This window comes from Arachis stenosperma, chromosome 2 (assembly GCF_014773155.1).
Source record: "Arachis stenosperma cultivar V10309 chromosome 2, arast.V10309.gnm1.PFL2, whole genome shotgun sequence".
Taxonomy (NCBI): Eukaryota; Viridiplantae; Streptophyta; class Magnoliopsida; order Fabales; family Fabaceae; genus Arachis; species Arachis stenosperma.
In genome coordinates, this window is record NC_080378.1 from 103,920,243 (window position 1) to 103,931,407 (window position 11,165).

Sequence of the window (11,165 nt, forward strand, 5' to 3'; positions counted from 1 at the left end):
GGGTTGAGAAGAGTGTTGAAAAGCTTCTGAATGACTTGTGACATGTGATGGAGGTAGGGATCTCGGTGAGGAGTGAGTGGTTTGAGTTTGTGGAGGTAGGTGAGGGCTGGGAATCAATGGAATGCTGGCATTGGTGTAATTGTCTCAGACTTGTTCTGTTCATCAATGACATTCATGAGATGTTTTCCAATTTTGAAGGAAAACTGCACTTCATTGAACACCACATTTTGTGTGATCACCACTTTTTCTTCTGGTGCAAGACATTTTTATCTTTTGTGAGCAGTACCATATCCCAAGAACACACAGGGTGTTTATCGAAATTCAAGCTTGTGACGATTGAACGGTCGCAAGTGAGGGAAGTAGAGGCAGCCAAATACCCGTAGACAGCTGTAGTCTGGCTTCTTACCAAGGAGCTTCTCTATTGGAGATATGTTTTCTAAGGTTGGTGTTGGTAGAACATTGATCAGTTCCAAACTTGAAGGGAAGAGCAGGGGAGAACAGAGATCGAAGAAAAAGAGAAATTGAAGAGAGAGAGAGAGAGAAAGAGACTTTCTATTCAGATTTTTGTAAAGTTGAACAAGGGTTATAATTGCAATAACACTGTAACTAACACATACAACTAGTTATATAAACTGAGTCTAGTGACACCTTACAACTAATTTTAATCTGAGAGAGAGTGAGTAACTAACTTTGTTGACTCAGCTTGGCTTAACTAACTTAGTAACTAATTCAGTTTCACCTCAATCACTACTCTATCACAGGTAATGAAAGAAAGAGGAAGATAGAGTATATTGCAATTCTTTGCTCGGACTTATAGAAAAGAAGAAATGAATTCATCTTTGAGCAACAAGAGAGACCGATTATGAAAATTGTAGAGTCTACTAGCAAGTTATAGCAAGAAATGGTGAGAGCTATTCCAACTACTAATTTAGTGATACAACTCTATTTCTTCTCTTTTCCTTCTTTATAAGTATTTGTCTTTCATTTTTTCTCAATGATAGGTGTTGTTTGGGAGACCCGTTCTTATTTTATTTAGCCTTATAATAAACCTTTGTATTTCTTGTCGTTTCAAGTAATGTAATTTTACCCTTTTGGAAAAAAAACTCCTACTTTTAAGGAATCATTATTATTTTTATTTAATTTAAGTACTCACTTTTGCGAATTTTTTATTTTTATAAATTAAATAAATGTAATAAATACCGAAATAAATATTCTTCTCTTATCTTGTTTATATTTTGTATATATCTCATTTATAACGTAAATGAGATAAGACAGGTGAACGCAAAACGTGTATATTTCGTTTAAAACAATTATTTACCTAAACAAACATAAAACTATTATTTACATAAACAATTAGTTAAGTTTGTGCAAAATAAGCAAACAAAAGCCTAAACTATTAGATTTCCATTGCCGAAAACTCTATTTATACCTCGTCAAGATGTTAAAGCCTCTTTTGCTGGAGCTTTTTTTGATTTCACCTCGCGGAATCTGTTCTCTAAAATTGCGTTTATTTATAAAAATAGGATAAAATAAGACATTGAAAAAAGACATAAAAAACAGAGACACAAAATTTTATGTTCTTGTATTTGTGATAAATTAGAACAACTTATAAAAATTTAATTTATTTTTATTTTTTTCATTCAAAAAAATTAAGACGAATAATATAATAATAAAAAATTAATTATAAAAAATTAATAAAAATAATAAAAAAATAAAAAATAAGTTGTGTTTCTTGTTAGTATTTTCGTGTTATTCCTATCAAGATAAATACAAAATATACTATTTCAATATTTTTAAATACATTATCTCTATTCATATTTTTTTTTATCAAATATGATTTTATATCTTTGTATTTTTGTCTCTGTCTTATCTCTATAAATAAACGCAACTTAAGTGGCTGAAGCCCACTTTCCGCCTTCTTGAAGTGACACTCGACCTTTTGTACAATAATTATACCAAAAGCCTCCTTTCAAATTGTTCCATGCTAAAAACCTCCTCTTTTCAACAGTTGAAACCCAGAGTAGCTAGTTTCAAATGATTTTGGTTATAGTGCAAGGGTCAACAACGGTCAGCCCCAGAGTGCCACTTGAATTTTCTTTTAATTTGTTCATATAAATGACACTTCAATGTATAAATATTTATGATTATATTATTTGTACACCAAAATTAATTATTAAAATTAGTTATAAATATAAAATATATGTTAGAATATAAATATTATTAAAAATAAATTAAACTACACACATATTTATATACAAATATACTGAGAACTAATTTTAATATACGAAATAGTAGTATTTTTAAAATATTTATTTCTTGCTAGAGTGTCTTATGTGAGATTAAGGCTAAATTACAATTAGTAATTATAATAATACAAGTACAACAATTCACAATAACAACATATACTGCTCAAAGCAAATTTAAAAAAAAAATGCCCTTTTGGTATCATGGGTTTAGTCTGGGCATGTGTGATAGGAAGAAAAACAAAACCGTTGGCATAGAGAAAGACAAACAAATAAAACATAAACAAAAAACAAAAATAAAAAACACTACCTTAATACTTTGTGAGGTAATCATCTATTTGAAATTGAATGGTTTCAACTCTAAAAACAAAATATAGTATACTAGTTTGTCAAAACTTGAAATTTAATTAACTTGATGAATGTGATGTTTTACCATACATTATGTTTATCCTTCTTTATTACTTAATTTATTTTACTTAAACTTATCATTATTATTTTAAGGCTAAAAGAATTGAATATGGTTTCCAAATCAGTAAAATTCTACAAAATGGTCCAATGGTTCATATGCGTGTTTTCATATACTCCATCTCCTTCTTGTTATTCCCCTATGAAATGTGAATAGATTTTGGGGAGCAAATCACCAATACCAATTTTTTCATACACATTTTATATAAATTTCGTAATGTTAGAAAGACAAAAAAAAAAAACGAACTTGTCTTATTTAACATTAATTAATTATTAATTATAATAATTAATAAATATTAAATAAAATAAATTATAATTATTTTTTAATAATTTTTTTTGTTATCAAACATTTTCATATAAATTTAAAACATACTCAAATATTAGGTCAAATTCTTCAACTCATCAACTCACTTGTTCTCCTAAATTCCTCCTAAATCCATTGCTTATAAATTCTTCCTCTTATTCCTCCTCCTATACTCTCCTCACTCCACCATTACTACTACTAGTATATCAATCAATAGAACTATACATTATAATAAAACAGAAAAATAGATGACTACCCAAAAAACCCTCACTCTCTTCTTCTTTCTTCTCCTCTCTTTCTACACCTTCACTTCCTCAGCCCCCATAGAAGCCGAATCCGCTTTCGGAAACCCTATCGACCGAAAATTACTCGGCCAAGACAAGAACCAACACTATCCCACTTCAGATTCTATTGGCAAGACAGAGTTGGAGGACCAAACGCAACTTCAATCCCAATAGTTCAACCAATTCCAAAGTTCAACACAAGTTCCAGCTTTGGCTTGGTTAGGGTAATAGACAATGCTTTAACCATAGGCCCAAACTTAACCTCCAAGGTTATTGGAAGAGCTCAGGGCTTCTATGTCTCGGTTTCGGAAACAGAGCTTGATCTTTTAATGGTGGAAAGCTTTGTATTCTATGAAGGGAGGTACAATGGAAGCACCATTGATATTGTTGGAAGGAACGTTGCTTTGAATAAAGTGAGGGAGATTCCTGTTGTTGGTGGAAGTGGGGTTTTTAGGTTTGCAAAAGGGTATGCTGAATTGAGGACTTTGAAATTTGATGCGGCTTCTGGGGATACTCTTGTTCAGTACGATGTTTTTGTTTATCATCATTGATGATGATTCATGCATTTTTTTCATGTTCTTACTTTGTGTTTTTTATTATTATGGTTGATTGGTAATAAAAGTTGCTCTTGTGACTTGTGAGCGAGTTCTTTTAGGCTCAATAATCAAGAATATAAAAGTTTTTTTGCATTTTAATTTATTTAATTTTGCAATTTCACACATCTTTTACTATCATCAATTTATTTGTATCTAGCTAAATTATTATTTTTGGAAACGCAATTTCCAACAAATCTATAAACATATAGTGATTATAGTCATTTACATTTTTGACATTAATGTGCGAAGTTCGATAAACATTTAATTTAATTTCTCACATATTTTCTTATTAGCTTTCCCTCTTTGATAAGTTCATGTGTGAACGGGAAATTAAATATGATTTGAACATATTTTTATAAACAATTATGGACCAAGGAAGTCTATGCATTTTTCTTTGAGAGCAATGCTAGGGCCAGCAACTTTTGTGATTGTTAGCCATCAATTAGCCATCAATGATGATTTGATGGTGTGAGATTGATGTGAGATTTTATCCAGTGGCTCACATTTTTCTGCTGGTTACATGCTGGCCAAAATTCAATAGAATTGCTGGCCCCCTAGACTTTTCCTTTCTTTGATGTATGTATTTTCTCTATTTATTCATCTTTATTATAAAAATATTTTAGAAGGGTACACTATCAAAATTGTCACCAATTTTTTAAAATATTAATAAAAATACATCTTACTTTTATTAATGACAAAGATATCTTTAAAATATTTTAAAATACAACAAAAATTAAATATCCAACTTTAAATATGTATTTTCAAAAAGTGATAATATATATATAAGTATTGAATTTTGAACCTATTTTTTAATTAAAAAAATAAAATCTTTTATTATTAAAATTTGGTGATTTGTTGCTAAATAATTTTTTTTACAATTTTTTATCGATGGTCAAGAATATTTTTAAAAAATTAAAAGATTCTAAAGATTGAATTTTCAAAATAGTTATCCAAATATTATTACAAAATTTTAGTTAATTAAATGCATAAACAATTTGTTAAATTTCAAAATTTTTTGCCATTTCATAAAAAAATAATATTAATTTTGATTTTTTTTATAATAATATTTTGAAAATATTTTATCATTATTAAAAATAAAAAGATTTTTATCAAGTTTATTAGAAAGAAACTTGTCCGTCGAAGCGTTTTACTGATGGGTTTAATAGAGAACTTATAGGTGCCTTGAAAATTATACAGTAATATTAAGGAAATAATAATTTAAAATTATATTATTTAATTTAATATTTAAAACAATCTTATGCACACAGAGGCTGGCAAAGGGAGAATAAGAACAGATTTTTCATTTTTGTCCTATCCCATCTCATCCTATATTTTACAATAATTTATATAAAATTTATCTCATTTTATTCGTAAAATAGTAAAAAATTATACGCTTACTTATATTTTTGTTGGTATTTATTCTGTTTTTATTTATCTCTTTTAATTATTAAAATCTAACAATCAAAATTAAATTTTAAAATTTATATAACTATAATTATAACACAACATAAATTAAAATAAAATTTAAGAATGATACAATACCAAAGCTAAGCTAGATTCCATACCAGCAAAAATTAAATTAAAATTAAATTAAATTTACATTCTCTCCTCTTTTAAAGCTCCCTTCAAAGCTAAGCTTGGATCTGATGGAACCTTATAGATAGTATTGGATCCAACACCAAAGAATCATGGATCTTTCAATTTATGATTGCGTGTTGGTGGATATGAAAATGAAGATGCAAAGATTTTTTTTTTCTCCTTTCAAAAAACTGAACAATGCAATTGACGTGATGAAAGAATTTGAAGAATCTATAAATAAAGCTTTCAACAAAGAAAAATTATGAACTACACAGCCTAAAGGACAGAAGTGTGGGGAGTATATCACTGCCTTAAAGTAGCATGAAGCGTTGGTTTAAGAAAAATTATTGTCGAAACTAATTCAAAGAGCATCTATAAAGTTATCACCAACAGCAAAGGGATGAAAGAACACACGTTCTGATGCTCTCATCAGAAGTATACATAGGCTAACACAATAGAATTGGTACATTTTCTTTAGACACATCTATAGAGAGCGAAATAGAACAACAGATTGGTTGTCCAAAGAAAGCATCAAGCAACAAACAGTGTTCACTATGTAGATCTACCTATCCCAGAACTTAGAATGATCATTGATGATGATTGTAGAGGAGTCAGTGAGTCACCATAGCTCGTTTAGTATGTGAATCCAGTATTAGTATGTAATTTCTCTTGGGCTTTTTAAGCTACATTGAATATCAAGAAAAAATGCTAGTTAAGAAAAATCGAAAAAGTCTAGGGAGCCAACTATCATATAAGTTAATTTAAGTCAATCTCTTTTTATTTTTAATTTTAAAATTTTAAAAATTAGGATAGTTGGGGTTTTTTTTTTTTTGTACAATGAACTTGTTTTTGAATTACTTAGTTCCACTTGACTACATTGGGGAGTAACAAACGGACTAGCCCACCCTGTCCGTCTCACCAAAAGCATGTTCCATCCCGTCTAATGAGATGGTCCCAGATTTCTACTCCTGTGGTGGGCTAAGCCTACCAATTTTTGTTTTTTTTTTTTATATTTTTAAATTATTAAATATTAAAAAATTAAATAATTTCATAAATATTTCAATATATTCATAATTTCTCCAAGTAAAAAAAATTAAATTCACAAACACTAACATCTTTATAATTCTAAATATCTAATAAACATAATCATTAACAAAGTTTTTTGAAGTAAAATCATAAAATTAAGGCCCGGCAAGTAGGGATGGCAACACCATCCGAATCCACGGGTACCCACTCTGCTCCTAGCCACTAATTACCCGCCCCGATACGGGATGTGCTTTTAGCGGGGCGGGGCGGGGCCGGATTTAGGTACTATCCGCCCCGGTATATATATAATATATAGTTTTAATATATAATATGTGTAATATATGTAAAATAATTAGTAAAATGATTGATAATATTGTATCATATTTAAAATTTTACTTTAGTTTATGTTATGCATGTGATGATAGTTATATAAATTTTAAACTTTTATTTAATTTATTAGATTTTAATAATTATAGAAGCGGATTAGGGTTCAACTTTTTACTATCGCGGGTAGGAGCGGGACGAATTTTATGCGGGTTATTGTAGGGCGGGGCGGAGTCGGGTAGAGCAAAATCCCATCCCTATCTGCCTCGTCGCCACTCCTACCGGCAGGTAAGCCTGTTCCACCCCATCGAAACCCGTAGATTAGACGGTGCGAGTTAAGCGGACTTTTTTATCATGGCGGTCTCAAATTTCTATCCCTACCCACTTTTTTTAACGAGTTATGTGGACTGACTCGGCGAATTTCGATCTATTTACCACCCCTAACTACACTCCTAGTTAGTTTTTTAACGAAATTCAAATGCTAATATATTTCATTTTATGACGAATTGGAGGGTGGTGGGTTAGTTTGCCTAATATTTATATTTAAAAAAGTATTAAAATTAATTATAATTATTCAAATAAAAATAATAAATAAAAATTTAACCATAATTCGAACACAAATAAAAATAGTTAAATTATAATACTTGTTTTTTACAATTTTTTTCTAAATTTTTAACCTCAATAAAATTGTTATCATAATATCAGTTCTTAAGTTATTATAAAAAATTAAAAAATATTAATTTTAAGTTAATTTTTTAATAACAAATAATTTTAAAACAACATTATACTACAACATAAATAAAAATAGAATTTTGTGATAAAAAATAAATTAAATTATGTAATTTAGAAGATATATACATATAAGAGTATAAAATAAAATAAATGAATAAAGAAATAATAAAAAATAAAAAAACAAAAAAATTGTATTTAAAATCATCATTTATATAATCGATCAAACTGTGTTATTTTTGTCAAAGTTAGACGAAATAAATCAGCTTAATCAAAAAATTGATAAACTAAATCTTGAACCAATTTAAATTAATATTTTTTATAAAAATGACTATAATATTCCTATTATAAAAAATAACTTAAAATATTTCTATTATATATTTTAAAAACTCTAAATCCTAATCTTTCTCTTCTCTCTGTGTCATCATTGAATTAGAATTTAGAATTTTTAAAATTAATATATATAATAAGAATATTTTAGTCTTTTTTATAATAAGAATATTATAGTCATTTTTTATAAAAAAGAATATTAATTTAGATCGATTCAAGATTTGATTTATCGATTTTTTGGTCAAATTAGTTTGTTTGATCTAATTTTGACAAAAATAATACAGTTTGATCGATTATATAGATTAAATCTTAATTATTAAAAAATATCTTTAAAAAAAGACGTTTTAAAAATCTTTATGTGAGTGGCTCCCTATATATATATATATATATATATATATATATATATATATATATACATATATAAAATTAAAAATAAAAAACACTGGTCCGACAGACTGACTTGTCTCGGCTTACCAAAATCCACAAATTTAGTGAGTTGTTTGTATTTTAGCTCTATCCGACATTTTTGGCTGGTTTAGCAGGAAGACCTGCTTTAAGTAACACCATTATTTAGCCCAAAAAAAAACGTAACACCATTGTGGGTTTTTTTTTTTTTGGGACGGGAGTAATACCATTGTGCTTTTTTATTTTTTTGGATCCGACACATTATACAACACGACACTCACTCACACACACGCATAACTACTACTACTAACATGATTTCTATATTTCTCATTGAGAATTCCAATATGAGTGCAGCTCCTAATAACACCCTTGCGTTTTTTATTGGGCCTAATGTATGATAATTTTTCTGAGCCTGGGCCTAATTTATGATCCTTAATTTTCAGTTTTATGACACGAAAAAACTCGTTGTATTGCTGTCCCAAAAAAAGCACTTAATCTCGTGTGGGAATATTAGTGGAAGAAATTCTATATAAATAAGATTAAAGATAGACACCATTACCCAAAAAAAAAAGATAGACAGATCAAAATACCAAAGAAAAGATAGATAGATCATTAATTTTTATATGTAAAACAATTTATATGTCACTTTATATTTTATTTCAGATATAATATTTAATCACTAAATCAAATCAATTAAAATTAACTTACTTCTCAATTTTGTTTATTCCAAATACAATTAAATAATGTTTCTTTTATTTTGTGTTCTATACTAAATTATATCAATTGCGATATCATCATTTGGGTGATACTTGGCCACTACTCTTGTCAGACACTTCATTGTGCATTACTCAACGTCATAAAGCTCTTTACAAAATATTTGCAATTTGTACGAGTCATGTTCGAAATTTAAACACATTCCGGAAGGTGCTATTTTTTTTTGTTGGAGTTCTAACTGCTTTTTATTTCTATATTACGAGTGGACACTAATGCGTGAGCATCTTTCTTATCTTTTTCTAGTGAATTTGTATTTAATTTATCGAGTTTAATCAAAAATTAATTATCTTTTAATTTATCGAGTTTAATCAAGAATTAATTATCTTTTAGCCACTATAGATGCTACTTTGAGTCGTGTACAATTCTGTTTATTTTAGGTAGCATTCGGCTGGATTTGATGGAGTTTCCGCAGAAAATGAGAAGAAGGCGAATGATGCTGTCAACCCTGACCTCTCTGCACTCAAATTTGAATATCTCGAACTACAGAGGTCCAATGGACGTGATTTTAGTGGCGTTAGAAAGCTAACTTCCAGAGCATCCCAACGCTATATAATAGTCTATACTTCTTCTCCACCAAGTCTGTCAAGGCTACGCCTAACTTGAAATTTCTCAAGTTAGGCACAAGACACGACAACAACACGCAAGATTGGTTGGTTCCTTCAAGTTAGGCGCAGATGCACTCAAGTTAGGCGCAGGCCTTACTCATACACACCAAGTTAGGTGCAGCCTCACTCTAAGTAAGGCGCAGCCTCACTCTATGCACACCCTTCCTCACTGCATCGCTCAAGTAAGGCGCAGCTCTTTGCCAAGTTAGGCGTGGATCCTAGTGAAGCCAAGTGGTCCCTACGTTACAATGCGAAGATCTTTAATTAATTCTGATTTAAATTTAAATTTTATTTTTTTTAAATAGAAAAAGATATTATTTTATTTAGAAATTATATTTTAAATTAATTATAATTAGATATAAAAGGGAAAAGAAACTTCTCTTCTGGGATATTCCATCTCATTCTGTAAATTACAGTTTACCTGAATCCTAGTTTTTCTCTCTGAACCATGAGCAACTAAACTTCTACTGTTAAGGTTAGGAGCTCTGTCTATTGTATGGATTGATTCTATTGTTTTTCTATTTTAATTCATGTACTGATTTATATTTCAAGAATTATTTTCGTTCTTTATTTTATGAAATTGGGTGGAACGGAAGTATGACCCTCTTTCTAATTGAGTTCTTGTATAACTTGGAAAAGCTCTTTACTTGAACAACAGCTTGAAAACATATTCTTCTAAATTTCTAATTATTTGGATTTAACAGGATACGTGACATATAATCCTCTTATTTTTAGGTAATTAGAATTTCTATGGCATATAATTAGAATTGAACTTCACCCTCTAATTGAAATTAATTGACCAAGGAATTGGCGGTTGATGAGAGTTAGAGGAGACTAAAAAGGTCTAAGGAATTAGGGTTTAGTCACATATAGTTTGTTATGAATTAAATCTTGCATGATTAAAATAGTTAGTAAGAAAAGTCAATTAGGAAAATAGATAACTCTGAAGCCTTAACTGTTTCTCCATATTTTATTCCCAACTTATTTACTTGCCTGTCTTCTGATATTCTGAATTTACTATTTAATGCTCTTTGAACTCTCAAATACCATTTTCTATTTGTCTAACTAAGTAAATCACTTAACCATTGTTGCTTAATCCATCAATTCTCGTGGAATCGACCCTCATTTACTTGAAGTACTACTTGGTACGACCCAATACACTTGCCGGTTAATTTGTGGTTATAAATTTCACACCAAGTTTTTGGCGCTAATTGTCTTTTAAAATACTACACATCAAAAACTAAATATTACACACTAAATAGAAAAAAAAAGCGGGATTAATAATTCTTACTGATTTCTCAGTGAATTTTATATCGAGTATTTTGATCACTAATAAATTTGTATACTACCTCATACTTGACACATCAATTTTTATATATTAAATGTACACATTCAAGTTGGTCTCTCTTTTTAATAAAATTTTTTTATATTTATTAAATAATTAATTTTCCAAAAAGATTAGGGTTAAGTATGATTTTGGTCCCTAATGTAGGGGCTGAAAA

The 11,165-nt window shown here is 29.0% G+C and overlaps 1 pseudogene; it reads left to right on the forward strand.

The window, feature by feature from the left end:
* The first annotated feature begins 3,217 nt into the window (after positions 1 to 3,217).
* On the forward strand, positions 3,218 to 3,914 carry LOC130962329 (dirigent protein 22-like; annotated as a pseudogene).
* Positions 3,915 to 11,165: the final 7,251 nt, after the last annotated feature.